Consider the following 18,557-nt stretch of genomic DNA (forward strand, 5'->3'; position numbering starts at 1 on the left):
GGTCAGGCTGGAGAGAATGAGCGGGGAATTGCCAGCAGGGTGATCTGAGCCCGAGTCCGGTTAGAAGGCTCTCTCAGTGGATTCTGCGTCCTTTGTCTCCCAGTCTCTCAGGTTTTGTAAGGTTTTTAATGGCTTCAGATCTTTTCTGTGTGATGTATGGGCGCGAGTGCAAGTACGGAGCTCCTTACTTCTCCGCCATCTTGCCCCTTTCCGTGGTGAAAGCATCCACAAAGAAGTTTCAGACTTGTAATTTTGATAAACTAGGTCTCAACTAGAAGTGAATGCCCTCTAGGACCTACATTTCAGAGAAAAAAGAGATGCCCCAGGGTTCTCAAAGCTACACAGCCTCCATTTGCTGTGAGGTGGGTGCAAGCTCTAGATCAGATTTATCGGGGCTACTATTTTTCTTAGGATTGTTGTTTCTCTTAAGGCCTGGGTCACAAAGTTCTGCAGGTGTTAAATAACAAGCCCTAACCTTTCTTTCCCCATAAGCACTGCTATTGCAGACTATAATTACAGAAAAGGTTGCTTAGGGAAGTATAAGTGGCTTTTCAGAAGAAACACCCTGGCCAGTAAGAGGCTCATAGGCACACAGAGGAGGAGAGGGGGTGACCTGTGGAGAAAGTGACCCCTAGGCTGAAATCTGAAAACGAGGAGCAGTGAGCCAGGTGAAAAAGGAAGCAAAATCGTTCTGAAACAAAATCCAGACAATATTAGACTTGGTAGGCAGGTTCCACGTCATCTAAGGATGGTTTGACCATCTTTCAACTTCCCTGTAAATTGGCCCTGCCCAATGCTGCCTTTACTGAGCCAGGGGAGAAGGCAGTTCTGCATTTGCCAGGGGGGCTGCCAGGATTCAGTGCCTGGAGGGGCTGCTGCACCAACCCAGGAATGCCTTTGGCCCCTCTACCCCTGCCCCTCCCTGGGAGACCGAGTCAGATGAGCTGTGGTGAGGCTACAATTCTCCTGGCTGCTTATGTGGAGCTCTGAACTCATGTGGGAAGGGGTGGTCACAGTTCATGGATGCACAACCCAAGGAGAGGAAGGTTAGACCTGGTGACAACCAACCAGTCCTGCCAAGAGGCAGGGAAGTAAGATAATCTATAGCTGAAAATCCTGATTCCCAGGGTCAGGGGTATATTATTTTACTTCCCTGCCTTTATTTTCTCTTGATCCAACATCCTCATTTTTCCATTTCTTATGTTGGTTTTTTACATATATCCAGCCTCCTTCCCCAAAAAGATTCAATGCAGCTAACATGTGTGAACACATATGCACATACAACCATCCCAGTAGGCAAGATGTTGCCTTTCTTCCCCCTCATTCTGCTCTCTTAGAGCTTTCTATTACTTCATCTTTACATATAGTTTTTTAGCCCACCGCCTTTTGCTAACTAACTTATTGCTATAATGTTATCTTACCCCTAAAGCAAGCTATAAATAATATGGCCTGCATCCTGAGGTTATTGGGAGGATTAGATGAGATGATCTAGGCAAAGCCCTCAAGCACAGGGCCAGGCACACAGCACAGGTGCTGGGTCAGTTCGTGCTGCATGTTGGAATGGAGGAGACAGTCCCTGGTACCCATCTCTGATGGGTTCACAGCAGAAGCTGTGGCCTCACCAGCAAATTCCCACTGCTGTTCTCCCCTAGTTTGCCCCTTACTCGTCATGGCCTTGAATGTCTGCCTTGTGTGTGCTCACTCTCTGCACATGCTCTTCAGCCTCATCCTCTAACCCAGGCCAGTGTGCGAGGCCTCCCCCTGCCAGGGCTTTCTGCCCCCACATTTGGGCCTGTGAAGAGGAGGGCAGCCCTGACCCACGGCTCATTAGGTGTGGCATCAGAGGTCCCCAGGCTCTCTGAGTTTCCGGAAAGGAGTTTTGAACATCGACTCCTACCTCAATAGAACAAAGTCAACAGCCCTGGAAACAGCTTTCTTCCTACATTTAAAAATAAGATCATGAAAAGTCCCCCAGAAAAATCAATTCTGGCTTTTTAAAACTCCAAATCAATGTGATGTGTGAAAGTTCTCATTAAGAGAGAGGTGGGGGAGGTCAGAGAAACCGGGAGAATCAAAAAGGAAGAGACAGAGAGAGGGGAAGACAAGAGAAAGAGGGAGGCTGGCTGGCAGCTGGGAGAAGAGTGAAAAAGGGAAGAAGGAGGTACAGAGACGTGCAGGCGCCATGCAGGAGCAGCTCCACCCGCAGGTAAGAGGCCACGAAGAGGAATGGGGCTGACCCACAGGGCAGACTATCTGCCTCGGACACGTGGGGGGCAGGGGACAGAGAGGATGGGGAAAAAATAAGCAAAGTGCCAGGAAGACAGGTAGGACAAAAAAGTCTGTCCAGTTGATAGTTGGAGAGGGAATCCAAAGCTCTTCATAGAAGAGGCAGAAGGTCCAATGGGCCTTGAAAGGTTGATGGCACTTAAAAGTGCAACTGCTGAGTTGAAGGGAGAAGGTTCCACATGCCGCATGGGAGAGCTGGCAAATAAGAGCCACAGTGAATTGTGTCCTATGCTCCCTGAGAGCCAGCAGGGTCCCCAAGCACATCTCAAACATTAGTTCACTCCATTCTCACGATCACCCTAGGAAGTAGTTACTATGACACCCATTTTACAGCTGAGGCACAAAGAGGTAAGGTAACCTATCCAACATCATTCGGTGGTAGCAAGAGAGCTCAAACCCAGGTAGTCCAGCCCCAGAGTGTACACTCTTCACCAAGCTGAGTTTGGGGCTTGTGTGCAAATACGTGTGCATGTGTGCATTCTTGGCTTCTTGCCTGAGAATGTGCTACATGGCAGTGGGGAGCTGTAAGAGTCTGAACACAGGGACGACCGGCCCGGTCTGGGACTTAGGAAGGTGTGGCTGGAGAAAGGAAGTGAATGCAGAGGACTGGGGTGGGGTTTGTGGGGACACCACTGCTACCGGTAAGGTCTCCAATGAGAAAGATAAAGGCAGAGACAGGACAGACCCTGCAGCCCAGATGCAGCCTAAATCATTCTATGGCACTCTCCCAAGACCATCTCCTCAGCCACTTCCCCCGCGTTGGGATCCTCCCTTCTGCGGACCTGCTTCTCTGTTGTTTTTCCAGGGCAGACAATGCTTCCTTCCTAGCATCTCCCGGAATGGATAAGGCACACTCTTCCACTCAGGCCTGAAGCCTGGAGCTGCAGGAGTTTCCTCTAGGGGTCAGTATTCTAGAAATGTTTTCTCTCCACATTCTTTGTGGACCCATCCTACCCCAGCACTCCTGGGCATTCTAATTCTGCTCAGAGGATTCCTTCCGAAGACTAGATTACAGACTAGGAGAGCTTTGCTCAGCTCCCCTCCTACTGTGGCAGTTAACTCTCTCACAATAAAGAAGCAGAGAGGGACGCCTGGGTGGGCCAGTCGGTTAATTGCCCAACTTCAGCACAGGTCATGATCTCACGGCTTATGGGTTCAAGCCCCGTGTCAGGCTCTGTGTTGACAGCTCAGAGCCTCGAGCCTGCTTCAGCATCTGTGTCTCCCTCTCTCTCTGCCCCTCCCCTGCTTACACTCTGTCTATGTCTCTCAAAAATAAATAAATGTTAAAAAAAATTAATTAAAGAAAGAAGCAGAGAGCTAAGCTGGGCCTTGTCTGGTGCCTTGAACGTTGGTCAACCCTGCCCCTCACCATCATGATCCCCCCTGCCCTGAACCTTGGGGAAGGTAAGGGAGTCAGCCAACACAGCCGGAGAGAGCGATCTCTTTGCTGTGTGCCTGGCCTTAGAACAGGCTGCGGGCCTGCATGTCAGGAGAGGATGCCGCGGGGCGAGGCCTCTACAGCAGGACACATGCCCCACACCCAGGGAAGGAGAGTGACTGCTCTAGCAGCCCCCACCCAGCTCAATCAGGCATCAGATTTATATTTGTCCTCTGAATCTGACTCTGTATGTCTCTGTTGGTGGCACACCCACCCTGGCTCTAGGGGGAGCAAGAAGAGGAGTCAGACAATGCTCCGTGAGACAGAGGATGCGTCTGATCTGGGATGAATAAGTGCATGAGGGATCAACCCTCCCAGACTCAGAGGCCCTGAAGGGTTGTCACAGACAAGGAAGGAGGCCATCCAGCCTCACCCCTATTCAAAAAAGGGCTCAAGTTCACACTCGGTGAGATATACTCACAGACTAAAATGAGAAGTCCAAACAACTTAAAACTGTACTGCGTTATCCCAGCAGCCTGCCTCTGGGCTCTGGACATGAATACATTTTATGAATCATGCAAGTATCTTCTTGTAGCATAACAGAGTATTGCAATTTTTGAGTTAAAAGCATTTATTCATGGAAAGAAAACATTCAAGCCACACCACAATTTTTGTAACCCTGTTTTGACTTTACCTCTTTAAATACACACACAAACACACACACACACAAAGAAAGACTCAAAGACGTTGGCACTCTTCAGCTACAAAAGCCCTGCACACAGCATTGGCTCATAGCAAGGATGCTCTGAAGGGGAAGGGAGGGAAGGTGAGGGGGAGAGGCCACCTCTCCTGGGGCAGGTCTTCTGGGAGGAGCCACGGGAGGAGGTGTGGCCAAGGACTGGTACACACTGGCAAGAGGAAATTCCCAGACACTGCTAGCTTCTGTTTCTGTTCTGTAATTAAGACCTCTGTTTAAGCTGGTAACACTTTAAAAATAAGAAAAAAAGACAAAGGGAGACACTTCAGCCAGCTCTGCTTGGGCTTCCTTTCTGTGAATTATTACAAGTGTTAATGGGTGTCTTCATTAAAGTATAATTTATGAAATGTTACAAGTTGGGTTCCCCCACCCTCATAGGTCTGATGACTCAAAATCAGCAGCTCCTCCCACTTAACTGAAACAAATTTATGAAAAGGGGAAAATTAGCTGACTTGGTCCATCCAGTGGTGGAAATGAGACAGAAATTGGAGGCAACGTGGGTTTGCTTTTCTGGGAACAAACATGGTATGTGACCAGATTCCAAACAGGCCAGGAGCCTTAGCTGTTTAGAGATCATCAAAGAGCAGGACTAGCTGAACAGAGAGGGCTGTCTGCCAAGACCCGCTGGACCTGCAGGGGACCAGTTGAAGGCACAGGGCTGGTGGTATCTAGAGGGCCAGTTCCTCTGCAGCGAGAAAGGGAAAGGACCAGAGCCTTCTGTAGATGCTTCCCACCAGCCCTCAGCAGCCTGGCCCTAACAGCCACAGTGGCAGCCCTCCCACTCAGGTCCTCTAGAACCCTCCCCCCCACCCACTTAAAATTAACATTCACTTCAAGGACAGTGTGTTTGTGGTGGTAATGCTGATTTCAAGTGCCCAGCTGGCTCCTTACCCACTTAGCTAACCACACTGTTGCCCCCAAGCTACCTGATAAAGAAATTCTAGAGCAAAGCAAGGGCATGCATCTACTCCACCTGCTACTGGAGAAACCCGGGGCACAGTTGTGTTGGAACTCAGAGAAGGGACAGAATAAAGAGGAGGGTTCCATTGCAGGAAGACGAGAATCCACTCAACTCTGCACCTCAGTTCATTTAATCTGCACTTTCTTTTGGTCTCTCCATATCATTGCACTGTTTGTTTCTCAGATTCCTGGGGCCTCTCTCTTGATAAGTTAAGCCTCTTCGCTGGAAATGAAGCACCACTAGCCAGTTGAAAGCCTCAATTCTAGCTGATTTTGCCACCTAAACAGCTTTCACTGTGTGCCCCCTGCCCTGCCAACCACCTCATCTCTGAGTTGCTTCCCACACCCAGGAATGAGGTCTGATTAGAATTTAAGATAATTTTCCCAGGGCATTAGAGCACTTTCTTTCTTTCAAGGAGCATAAGGGATAAAGCTTAAGTTTCAGGGAATAAATACTCTAAGACTGAGAGGGAAAATGGTTTAATTGCTTAAATTCTTATTTGTCTCAAACAATATGGTGGGCGGGTGGGTAAGAGAAGACCTCATAGAGGAGCGTTAACTTTGACAAACCTGTTTTGCCTGATGTAAGTGTGAGACAGGGAGGCCTGCACTTTCTCCCTCTACAGTCATATACCCTAGGCAGCCTCAGCCTCTTTGTGCATCCCACACTTCCCAACTGCTCAGGACACATCCATTCACAAGCAACCTCCTTCCCACATCCACTCAAATATCCCTGCCCTCATGCATGCTGCAATCCAGTGAGGTGAGGCAGATGGTGCACATAATAAGTAAGCTGTATACTATGTCAGAGAAGATAAGTGCTATGGAGAAAAATAATGCAAGGTAGGGGAGATGGGAAGGCTGTTAAGGGCAGCCCACACTATGAGGAGGGAGGGGCCCACACGTAGAGGGGCCGGGCCCACAATCTGAAGAGGGTGGGGCCCACACTATGAGTAGGGTGGTCATTGCAGGGATCACTGAGAAGGTAATATTCAAGTAAAGGCTTGGAGGAGGTGAAAGAGCCATCCCCACAGCTCTCTGGTTTTGATACATCTGGACATCAGAGACAAAAATAATAATAAATGAACTTAAATCTGAATCTCATACCTTACACAAAGGCCAACTCAAAATGGATCACAGAGATGCATGCGAAACATAAAACTGTAAAATTTAAAGAAGATTAACATTAAGAGAAAACCTTTGTGACCTCGGGTTAGGCGTGGAATTACCTTCCTGGACATGACACCAAAAGTATGATCCATAACCTGGATCAACTGAAAAAGTAATTAGTTGGATACACTGAGAACAAAAACGAGTAAATTCTCCAGACAATGGAGTATTATTCAGCTTTAAAAAGAAATGAGCTGTCAAGCCATGAAAAGACATAAGGAAACCTTAAATACATATTATTAAGTGAAAGAAGCCAACCTGAAAAACCTACATCCGGTATATACCTGTAAAACTTTCTGGAAAAGCCAAAACTATGGAGACAGTAAAAAGATGAGTGGTTGCCAGGATTAAGGAAGAATGAAGGATGCATCCATGAAGCACAGAGTACTTTTAGGGCAGTGAAACTACTCTGTGTGACACCATAATGGTGGATACATGTCATGGCACATTTGTCCAAACTCACAGTAGGTTTAACACTGAAAGTGAACACTAATGTAAACCATGGACTCTGCGTGATTAGGAAGCAGCAGTGTAGCTCACTGATCATACCCGTGTACCACAATGGTTGGGGGTGTTGAATGGGGAAGGCCATGCATGTGCGGGGGTAGGGGTTATGTGGAAAATCCTGGTACCTTCCCCTCAATCTAGCTATGATGAATCTAAAGCTTCTCTACGAAAACAAAGTCTTCAATAAAAAAAATAATGGATAAACTGGATTTCATCAAAATTGAAAATGTTTTGTGAAAGATACCATTAAGAGAAAGAAGAGAAGTTAAAGAATGGAAGAAACTATTTGCAAACAATATATTCACATATTCAACAAAAATACTTGTATCCAAAATATATAAAGAAATCTTGAAACCCAATACTAAGAAAACAAACAGCCTAATTAAAACTAGGGCAAACATCTTGAATAGATACTTCACCAAGGAGGATAAACAAATGGCAAATAAGCACATGAAAGAGACTCAACATCATTATTCACTAGAGAAACACAAATAGAAACCACCATGAGATACCAAGACACACCTAATAGAATGGCTAAAATAACAAATACTGATCATACCAAGTGCTGCAAAAGACGCAGAAAACTTGGTGTGGTATTGCAAAATGGACCAGCCACTCTGAAGACCACTCTGGCAGTTGGACACATAATTTCTGTGTGGCCCAGCAATCCCTCTCTTGGGGATTTGACCTCGAGCAATGAAAATATATGTCCTCACAAAAACCTGTCCATGAATGTCTACAGCAACTCTATTCATGATCACCCCAAACTGGCAACAATCCAAATGTTTTTCAACAGGTGAATGAATAAACTATGGTGCATCCACAGGATGGCATACGACTCAGCAGCAAAAAGCAACAAACCAGTGACAAGCAACAGCTTTCATGAATCTCACAGGCGTTATGCTAAGTGAAAGAAGCCAGGCTCAAAGGTTTACCATATCAGTCCGTGTAGAACGATGATAGCAGGTTGGGAGGGGGTGGAAGGAGGCAGTGACTATAAAGCAACATCATAAGATAGCTCTCTGTATTCTGATTTCTAGGGTGGTTACACAACTTTGTACATGGATTAAAATTCATAAAACTTGCCACCAAAAGAAGTCAAATTTTCTCTATGATAATTTTTTTAAATGTTTTATTTATTTCTAGGAGAGAGAGAGAGACAGCGTGAGCAGGGGAGGGTCAGAGAGAGAGGGAGACACAGAATTGGAAACAGGCTCCAGGCTCTGAGCTGGCCGTCAGCACAGAGCCCGACACGGGGCTCGAACCCACGAACCGTGAGATCATGACCTAAGCGAAAGTCGGACGCTTAACTGACTAAGCCACCCAGGCGCCCCTCTATGATAATTTTTAAATGAAATTTTAAGTCACAGAAAATAACAAGAAATAATTTTAAAAAAGGATTTAATCTTGCAAGCAGCAAACTGGACAAACTACATCCATTTATGACTACATGGGTGGCTTCCACTGTCTTCAACGACTCTACTTTAAACTGTTTTATGTACCCAGGACCCAGATCCTGTTATCTAAGCCTTCCTAGTATTTACTGCATCTCTGTACACTTCTGACATTCTTCCCACAGTTCTCATGTCTCAAGGGAACCAGCACCAAATACAGGCAGAAAATTACCCTCTGGCTTATTTAATAGCAAAAATGTTGGTAACATCAACATCCGTTTCTGACCCCTTGCAATGTGCCAAGGTCTTTCTTTGCTGGGCTCCACACAGGCAGATTATCATAGTCTTCACAGCAACACTGAGCCTGGTGTTACACAATCACTTAATGTGGAGCAATACTGAGACCCAGAGAAGCCACTCTGCTAACAAACACAAAGCTAGGATGAACCACCCAAGCTTTCCTGTCACCGACTCTTAACAAGGACCCATCCACGGCTGCTTCCTCAGTGGCTTTGGTGGCCTGGCGGGGTTGCGTGGTGTGTGGACTCCTGCCCTCCTTTCCCCAGAGGGGTCCTCGGCAGAGCAAAGACCAGCTGCACTGTGCTTCCGGGGAAGCACCCCTGTGTGCCAGAGACAGGTGCACTGAGTGTGTACCCCTAAAAAGTTCATTTGGGGACGTCATTCCAAGAGTGTGGGGCTTTTCCCAGAAGTTCCAGAGAGGTCATTCTGTCTTTGCATGTGTAGCCATCACCTTAAACAGACCAGTGGAGGAAGAATGAACTAATTATAATCCATCTTCCCAAGTTCTATTGCCTTTTCCTCTCCTCCTTCCTGACTAGTTAGTAACCAGTGTGTATCCTGATGAGACTTCCATGTTCTTGTTCTCACTTGCTCACATTCACAAGAAGTCAGAAAATCGCCTCATTCTTTCAATACACAGGGCACTTACATCCAAATCTTTCCTTATCTGCATCATCAGCGTTTTGAATTTACTCCTAGAAGAACTGCATCTGTATAGAGGCCCAGTCACGCAGTAACCCTCCCAGGGACTGAAGGCTCTCCAGAGGCGGGCCTCCTGGGGCCTTGAGACCTTCAGAGTGAGCCCAGCGAAGTAAGCAAAGATGGGAAGAGTCCCTTCTAAGCCATGGCAAAACTTCCAGGCAGATGGCCCTGGGCCTGGCTGAGGTGATGTTTCCAGAACCTTCCATGAGCATTGGGTAGATTCCCAGAGCTCAGGGTCAGAGCAGCATCCTGTTCTAACACCCACTGTGGTCCTGTAGCCACGCTCAGGTGGCCAACACATCAGCACCACACATCAGGCCTGCCCCCTCCAGTTTAACTACGTGGGGCTGGGAAAAGATGTCACCTGATGAACCAAGACTAGGAAAGAGTGAAGTGGGAAAAACAAGCCTTGACAGAAAGTCTTGATTTGTCGGCGGATATTTTCCCAGCCCCGGCTTCCTGATGACTCAGCTGCTCCTGCGTGGGGAGGCTCTCCCTCAGCCAGCACTGCCTGGGAAATGAAGCCAGAGATTTCCCACTAGCTATCAGCCAGAACAAAAATTACCAATAAAAGGATACACTTAAATGTCCCCCCAGTGGAGACTATTGTTTACTGAGCTATTGAAGGAGTGAAAATATCAGAGCAAAGGTCAGTGGACACCAGCAGTGGGGGTTTACAAGAAACTCTGTCATTTCTTATTTCTTCCCCTTCTTTGGTGAGAAGTTAAGACAAAGCTCCTCTGCCACTCTAAAGAAGCAGCTTTGATGCTTATTTTGTCAAAATACCCCTCCAAACCCCCTCAGTGCCCTGTCATCCCTTCTGACTGGCTCTTACCAGCGGGCTGATTTGCACGGGGACTGCCTCTCCACTGTGCCCCCTTCCAGGCTCGCACTCATTCTCTTGCTCTAATTTAGCAACTGCTTTTTTTATTTTTGTATGCACGTTAAAAGACAGAGCAAGGAGGAGAGTGAAAGGGAGAAAGCAAAGGTCTCTGTAAAAGGAGAGAGCAGATGGCTTCTCCCTCGCCCCCTCTGTGTACCCAGGCCCCTGTGTTGGCAAACAGCACACAATGTCTGTCTACAGAGCTCTTTGTGGGCTATGAAGGAGGGGCCAGCACACAGCTACCGGCAGGAAAGGAGTCTGTGGAGAAAAGGCCTGAAAAGGCCTGGCCCCTGGGGGGAAGTCAGGGTAGGAAGGGGATAGAGGCTGTCAGCCCATGGGATGGATGTCCAGGACCAGTCACCTCTGCCACCTCCTCCTGGCCCAGAAGGAAGTGGCTGTATCGATATTTAGTTGGCTTGTGCAGTGAGGTGCTGTCAGTTCTCTAGATAGCAAAGCCTTTGCCCCCAGGGCTGCAGAAGGTCCTGGGGGGAAAGGGGGATCTACTGCTCACTCCTGTGTTGTCAGTCCCAAATAACTGACTTTCCATTAGAGGAAATTCTTAGGTGAGTGGGCAGAGGTACCCACAAAGGGGGAGCAACATCGTCAACCTCAACGGCTAAAATCAATCATTCTGATTGGGAAAGTTAAATTCAATAAGGCATAGCTTTGGTCACTGGTTTTTAACTGTAGTTGGATTAAAGGATTTTTAAAATGTTAGGGCAAAAAAAGGAAGCTTGAAAGAATTCTCGAAAAGGGAGAAGAGTAAAAATGGGGTAGAAGAAACTTTAAAAAATCAGAATATGCCCCAGAAAAATACAGAAATGAACACAGAGAAGCAGGGCATTCTACAAAGACCCTTAAAAAGAAAGTTATTGTTCTTTTTAATGAATGGTCTCATTATCAGCATGTGTGATTATATATCATTAATTTTGATGACAAAAGTCACTCTTGTAATATCTGCAATCAACTTCAATGATAAACATTGATTTTCCGTATTTTACTATAAGAAAGAACCTGTTTTTATTGCAATTTGCATCTATACAGTTTCCAAAGGAAAAAAATAAAAACAGTGAATGGAAATAACCAACCATTCATTAAACTTCTACCAATGAAATGCGTTTTTCTTTTCTTCCTTTTTGAATCAAGTCCAGAGAGAAGACAGACAAGAGAATAGAGTAAATGGAGAAAAAGAAAAGAAAACAGGGAGACCAAGTTGGCCAAAGATGCAGAGAGAAAGACAAACAGAACGAGCAGGAAAAGAAATGCCCCACATCACAAGGACCTCCACATTCAGATCAACGCAGGCATGTGTATGACAGACCCAAAAACCAAACAGAAACCCTCAAATTGCCTAATTCCCAGAACAGGCAAATTTTTGCCAAGTTCATGATTTGGCAGAGCTCTTGCATATTCCATACAATTTCAATGAGAAGCTGTACCCATCTTGTTCTAAGAGCAGATTGCCATTTTCCACTTGAAATACACACGTTGCACTGACCTTATGTCCTCTGTCAAACTGAGACGTTATCACCAACTTTTAGTGAAAGGGTTTCATAACGTATGGGCTTTCGGCCATTCTGTTGATTTTGTTCTGTGTGTGTGTGTGCACAGTGTGTCACTATATTGGACAACAGTCAGACAAGGCCTCTGCCATCCCTGGTTACTTCCTCCATCTGGTTCTGCCATCATCACCTCTATAAGCACATGCCTCGTCAGCGACTCCACGTGGTTCCTGCCTGGTTTGTATGGAGCTGATGCTACTCAGTACAGCTGGGGTATGTTCTCATACATCCCAATGCAAAGCCTTTCTTCCTCCTCGGCTCTCACCCTGCTTCCACAAATTTTATTTTTAATGCATTTTGTTTTGTTCTCATTTAACAGATGACACAGAATGGGCATTTGGGATGCAGAGACACAGCACACAAGGTCCTACCCATGAGGAGCCTGCGGAGTAGAAGACAGAGACTGAAGGCTAGGCAGAAGACAGAGGTGGATGGGTTCAGCTTCAAGCATGGTCACTCCATGGACCTCCTGGGTCATCCCTAGTCAATGGGAAATGCAAATCAAATTGATGGCTTTTCCTTGGGTCCCTTAATGAAGGATTATCACAGTCCAAATGGGATGCTGAAGCCCCAACCCCCACCACAAATCACAGGTCTGTCCCTAAGGGAATCTCTCTCTCCTCCTGCTGGGGGCAGGGGGTGGGGAGAGAAGGAGTAGAGAATAGCAGTTATCAGCCAGGCCCCAGAGTCCTACATTGTATGACCTTGGTAAAGTTACTCAGCTTCTTTGTGCCTCGGTATCTTCAACTGAAAAATGAGGTTGATAATCATATGTACCTCATAGGGCTATTGTAAGGATTTAAGAGATAATGCACGAAAAGAATTAGGCAGAGCATCTGGTACATAGCGAGTGCTTTGCAAATAATAGCCCTGCTGTATTAGGGCTTCAGGCAAGCTGGAAGCCAATCCAGAAAGGTTTGCTCCCTACTCAAATTATAGCCATCACCATGATGTGACAATGAATGGTGGGACTGCCCAGAAGAGTATACAAGCTGCTTCCTTAGCCCAGGTACACAGGGCAAATCAGCCTTCTTTCCACACATTAGTCATTCTACATGTCATCCTCATTGCTTTTTGCCTTATCTATGCATCAAGTTTTTAGTGTATTAGTAAATTTGTTATTTTTCTTTAAGTTGACTCATTTTTTAACCTGAATATATTTATTTTAACAGAAAATAATTGAAAAGTGAGGAAGGAAGCAGGGTAGGGGAAAGAGAGGGGCAAGGAGGGGGGAGGAGAGCAGAGGTGGGGAGGGGAGCACACAAGAGGGGAGGAGGACTGCAATAAGGAAGGGAGAGAGGAAGTCCCTGGCCTCAGAGGGAAAGAAAACCCTCAGAGTTGGAAGACAAAAGCCACAAAGAGAAGGAGGCAGTGAGCAGCCACCCAGGGCTAAGACCAGGCTCGCTGGCAGAAGCAGGGCCTGGCCTTCAGCAGGGCTGCAGGAGGACTGAGCTCGGCCTGGGGTATAGACGTCTGCAGGGCTACCCAGGGTGAGCAAGGAGCTCAGAACCAGCTCCAGGCAGGAGAGGAAGGATGGGAAAAGCGAGATGTATTTCCCCCAAAACCAGGCTGGGCGGCTTTTCTGGGACTGGACCAGGAGAACGGCCTGGCCCTGGAGCACCAGCATCTGCTCCTGTCCTGTCCCGTCTGCAGACCAGTCACCTGCCACCAAGTGAGGAACACTAAAATGGGTGAGTGGCACGGGCCGATGTGTCCAGATGCTATAGATGAACACACAGTAGATCAAGGGCAGATACACGGCAGGAGGGAATGGGACAGAGGAAAGCGAAAAATAGACCACACCATGGAGGCAGCAAACTCCAAAAGGTCTGCAACAAGCAACCTCACCTGATTTAATGACGTGTTATACAGGAATGCTTGTCAAGTCCTGAACAACTGAACAGGGCTACTTGTGGACCTTTGCCATGTTCAATGCCCCACGTAGCAAGAAAAATGTAAACTGAAACCACAGTGGGCTGCCAGTTTTCATCTATCAGATTGGCAAAGGTAAAAATGATTGACATTTTATTCTCCTGGCAAAGCTGTGGGGAATAGGAATTCTTTTACACTGTCAGAGGTAGCAAAATTGGTAGAAAACACCTTTTTTTCCAGAGGACTATCTGGGAACATCTATCAAAATTAAAAATGTATATACTCTGATTCAGCAAGTTTTTTTCTAAGAATTTCCTGCACCTTTAGTTCTTAAAAAAGTGCTTGGCACATACAAAGTCCTGAATAAATATTCATTGAATAAATTAATTAAGGAATTTGACTCGCAGATATGCTGGTACACAAGTACAAAGATAAATGCAAGGATCTTTGTTGAAACATTGTTATGAATAACAAAAAAAAAACAAACAAAACAGGAAGCAACCTACCTGTATATAAATGAACAATGAAGGCACACCCATTCAATACAATACTATAGAATCATTTGAAAAAATAAGGCAGATTTCTGGGTAATACAGCCAAAGTACTTCATTGTTTAAACCTTCATTGTTAAATAAGTGGGGGAGGGGGGGGGCGCGACTAGATGAAAAGACCTGTGTAATATGTCCCTATGTAGGTGGGAAAAAGATACAGCTATATTCTGGGTGTGCAAATGCACAAACTTTCTTTGCACACTAGAAACTTTAACAGCAATGGCCCTTGGTGAGGACCAGAATGGGAGGGAAACCTTTTCTTGTATGTACTACCTATTCAAAACATTTTTATATTTTATTTTATTTTTTTTAACATTTATTCATTTTTGAGAGATAGAGACAGAGCATGAGTCAGGTAGGGGAAGACAGGGAGGGAGAAGAGAATCTGAAGCAGGCTCCAGGCTCTGAGCTGTCAGCACAGAGACTGACGCGAGGCTCAAAACCATGGACTGCGAGATCATGACCTGAGCTGAAGTCAGATGCTTAACCAACTGAGCCACCCAAAACACCCAGGCACCCGCAAAACGTTTTTAAAATAACAACAAAAGGTAACTTGGCAGAAGAGAGATTTGCATAAAAGTTCTACCCCAGGGATTGGATCGGTGAGCCCAATTCAATATTAGGAAGAAGGGCTCCAATGAACCAGGCCGTTCCAGGAAGTCCATGCATCCCATCACTGGAGGTGTTGAAAAGCAGGGTGGGGGACCACTGTAGTAAAGCAGTGTGTCATCTGGTGGCCTGGATTCACTCTCCTTAGAGGTCTTACCTAGCTCCTCCACCAGGTACCACCAGGGCAATAGAGCCACTCTACTCTGGACATTGTAACCAATTCCAAGAGCTAAAAATGTAGCAGATTCTTAGAAGTAAAAGTGCTCAATCTGAGTGTAGAAGTATAAAGGGCCTGGCATCGGTAGGTGCCCAGTAAGTACTTAAAGAAAGAATGAGCACAGGTACACTCAATCCACATGAGCTCATGAGTGGAATCCAACTTGATTGAAGAATGGAAGGCCAGACTGCCCAGAACTGCAAGGAGGAGACCAGAGCGGGTCCCCAAGGGTCACACCCAAAGAGCAAGTAACTCCAGTCCCCACTAGGAATGTGTTCCCATTCCTCATGTTGGTGGGCTATTCCAGACAGAGGCCGGGGATAAGCCAGAAACCAAAGGACCTGTTTCCTTGTCCAGCTCTTCCCCTGAACTGGGCCCTCAATGAAAACCTCTGTTAGGGATGGGTTTGGCCCTCCCTAACCCTGAATTTCTGTCCCATGATTCTAAGAAGCCTCCTGAGACTCTCCACAGTGCCTCATTACCCTCACCCTCATTTCTCCTGATTTCCTCTTGACCTCCCTGGCCAGGAGCACACACACGATAAGCCCAGCATATCTGCAGCTGCACAGACTCATTCTGCAACAGGCTGGGAGGACATACAGGAAGGTCGGATGCTCTTCATCATAGAGGATAACTCCCAGGGCCAGAGCCAACCCATATATACTCCTGTATACTAAGCCTCATCTCTACAGGAATGATCTGCCTCACTCTCATTAGCTGGCCCTTGAGACAAAAATGGAAGGCCCAGCTGCCACATCATGTAACTGGTACTCAAGCTCTTAGCTCAGCCAGCAAAGAGAGTATAGATACTACATCTACAGGCGGAGACCCCTCCCCTAGGAAAAGACCAAGAGTGCCCCTCTTCCTGCCCGTCAATCCCTCTTGGAAAACTAAGGCTTGCTCCTGGTGGCTTGCCCATGTCTAGGACACATCCCTTCTCTGTTTGCAAATATCCTAGGCTGACTCTTCTCAGTCTTTTCCACTCCACTTCCTTCAGGGAGAAATGAGGCCCAGGAGCATCAGGGCACTGTCAACAGAGCTTGTCAATGGCCAAAAGCAGTGGGAAAAGAATTTAGACTGTCAGAGCCCTCTGGGGCCCAGAACTGAAGAACACCTTTCCAAGCAGGCTCAGATTCAGTATGATTTTCATTTGCATGCTTCAAAATCAAATGTAGTGATTCCTCACCCAGACAAGGAAGTTTGTGTGGATGTTCATCCTCAAGTTCTCCAGGCAGGGACCGGGACCGCCTGGCTCCAGAGCGAGATGAGGACAGGAAGCAAAGAGGGAAAGTCTGACCACCACCCTCCGTGATCTGGAACTCCGCCCTGGGGGCCCATGCTGGTTCTTTAGGCCTGTTAGAGAGCCACCACCAGGCCTCCAGCCAGCAGCCCCACCATCTTTCCTCTCTCCCCTTCTGTAGGCACAAAGCCTTAGACCTCATCCTTCCCAGGGAGCTTGGGGTCATCCCCCCCCCCTCCCCCCGAGATGCCGTGCAACCTCTGGGTGGCTCATAAGCAGATGAATATGTCAGAGTATCTGGAGGGACAGTGCTGCACCCAGAGAGGTTAAAAAGAAGCCAGCAATAGTCAATGTGGAGCTCCGTGCAGTACAGTAGGGAAATGTATGGCCACAGAACATGATGCCAAGAAGTCCTGACCCAAGAAAAAACAAGGGACAACACACACAAGAGAGGGTATCTATGAGAAAACAGCTGAGGGAAGCCTGATAGTCCTGAAGACACACGTTGTATGTTTAAGGATGGTTAGTTTTAACAAAACCCAGTCTCAGATGCAAGGGGATATGGCAGCCTCCCCAGACCAGGATTCTGACCCCTGCTCTGACATTAGCCTGCCAGGGCTCTCCAGACTGGTACCCAGAAATGCTCCCTGCCTTCCTTCTCTCTGTGGATCATGTGGTGGCCTCTCAACATCCCACACGCCTGCCCAGCTTCAGTAGTTTGAGTTCTGCACAGGCCAATGATGGTGCAATAAGTGGTGGCCTTAGGGCCTCAACTGGACTGCTCGCCAGTAACATTTCCACTACCCACACTGTCTGAGTAATGGCTACATGGTGTCTCTGTCGGCATCTTTGAGAGCACACATTTATTAAGTCATGGATTCCCATGCAGGGCAGCTCTCATGCACAGAACGCTGCCAAATCATCTCCAGTCACTCCAGCACTGCTGACCTGGGAGAGTCACAACCGGTGGAACTCAGTGCTTCTACCCCTGTCTTTCAAAGGCAGATGGAAAGCACATATCACAAGGGGACTTGAAAGCCGTAGCTCCCCCTCTGCTCTCTTTCCCCCTCTGCTCTCTTTCCCCCTCTTGCTGTCCTCCACTGCCACCAGGACCCAGGACCGAGTGCTCCCGCCTCATATGCTGGAGTCATGGAGGCAGTGTGGCATCCTTCCAGCTCTGTTTGCTGTTGCTCATGCTGGTGTCACAGCCCATTACATCCAGCCAATTACATTAGATTCCCCTCTGGAGGGCACTGGGCAGGGCCACCGTAGGGAGCAGAGGAAGCCCAAGAGACTTCTAAATGAAGTATCCTGTTGGGAAATCCTATTAAGAAACTCATCTGACAAGGCTGTGGTGTTAATGACCTGGCCTCCCTGAGCCCTGAGCAGAGCTGGTCTCCCTGGGGCTTGAGAAGAGGCTATCTGGGCTGGAGGCTTCCTCTCACTCACCAGCCAAGAGCTGATGGGCTGGAGCTAGAAGACAGGGTTCCCCAGTGCCCCGGATGCAGCTGCCAGGCTGGGCTGTGCCTGTGCACACACCTGCATACACACACACACACACACCCTCCCCTTGGGACCCACTTTCTCTTTTAGCACCCAGGATGAGGATGCAGTGGTGACCCAAAGCTAGGACCAGCAACCCCAAAGGAGATGGAAATAGGTACCAGAACTTTTTTTTTCCAAGAGGAGTGAAATTAGACATACTTTTCTCCACTTTCAAATCCTGCAGATTTTTCGTTTCAACTCCCCCAGGCTTATAAATTGGCTCATCTCAGCCACTCAAGTTGACAAAGGCACTGAAACTGTTGAAAGGTTCAAAATGTCCCTTGGGTTTCCAGGCATGAAGGAATTTACATGTAGGTGGAAAATTACCAAGAAAAAAGGCCCCATTTGGAGAGAGGGGAGTGCCGAAGCAGCTGGCGAAGGACAGGCAGCCGTGAGGCAGTGGCAGGGGAGTGGCTAGCTTGAGGAGCTCCTGCAAGGGCTACACAAGACAAGTGCCAGAGAGGGTGCAGGCCCTAGCTCAGGGTTTTGACAGACACCTGGGAAGTAGGAGAGACATGAGACAGGGAGATGGATGAACCAAGAACTACTCTGATCTTCTCCAGAACCTGCCAACATATGGGATTGGGATGGTCTCAGCTAACCTGAGAGTTCCCTGGAAAAGCC

This window comes from Hyaena hyaena, unplaced genomic scaffold (genome assembly GCF_003009895.1).
Source record: "Hyaena hyaena isolate Hyena2069 unplaced genomic scaffold, ASM300989v1 scaffold_234, whole genome shotgun sequence".
In the NCBI taxonomy this organism is placed as follows: Eukaryota; Metazoa; Chordata; class Mammalia; order Carnivora; family Hyaenidae; genus Hyaena; species Hyaena hyaena.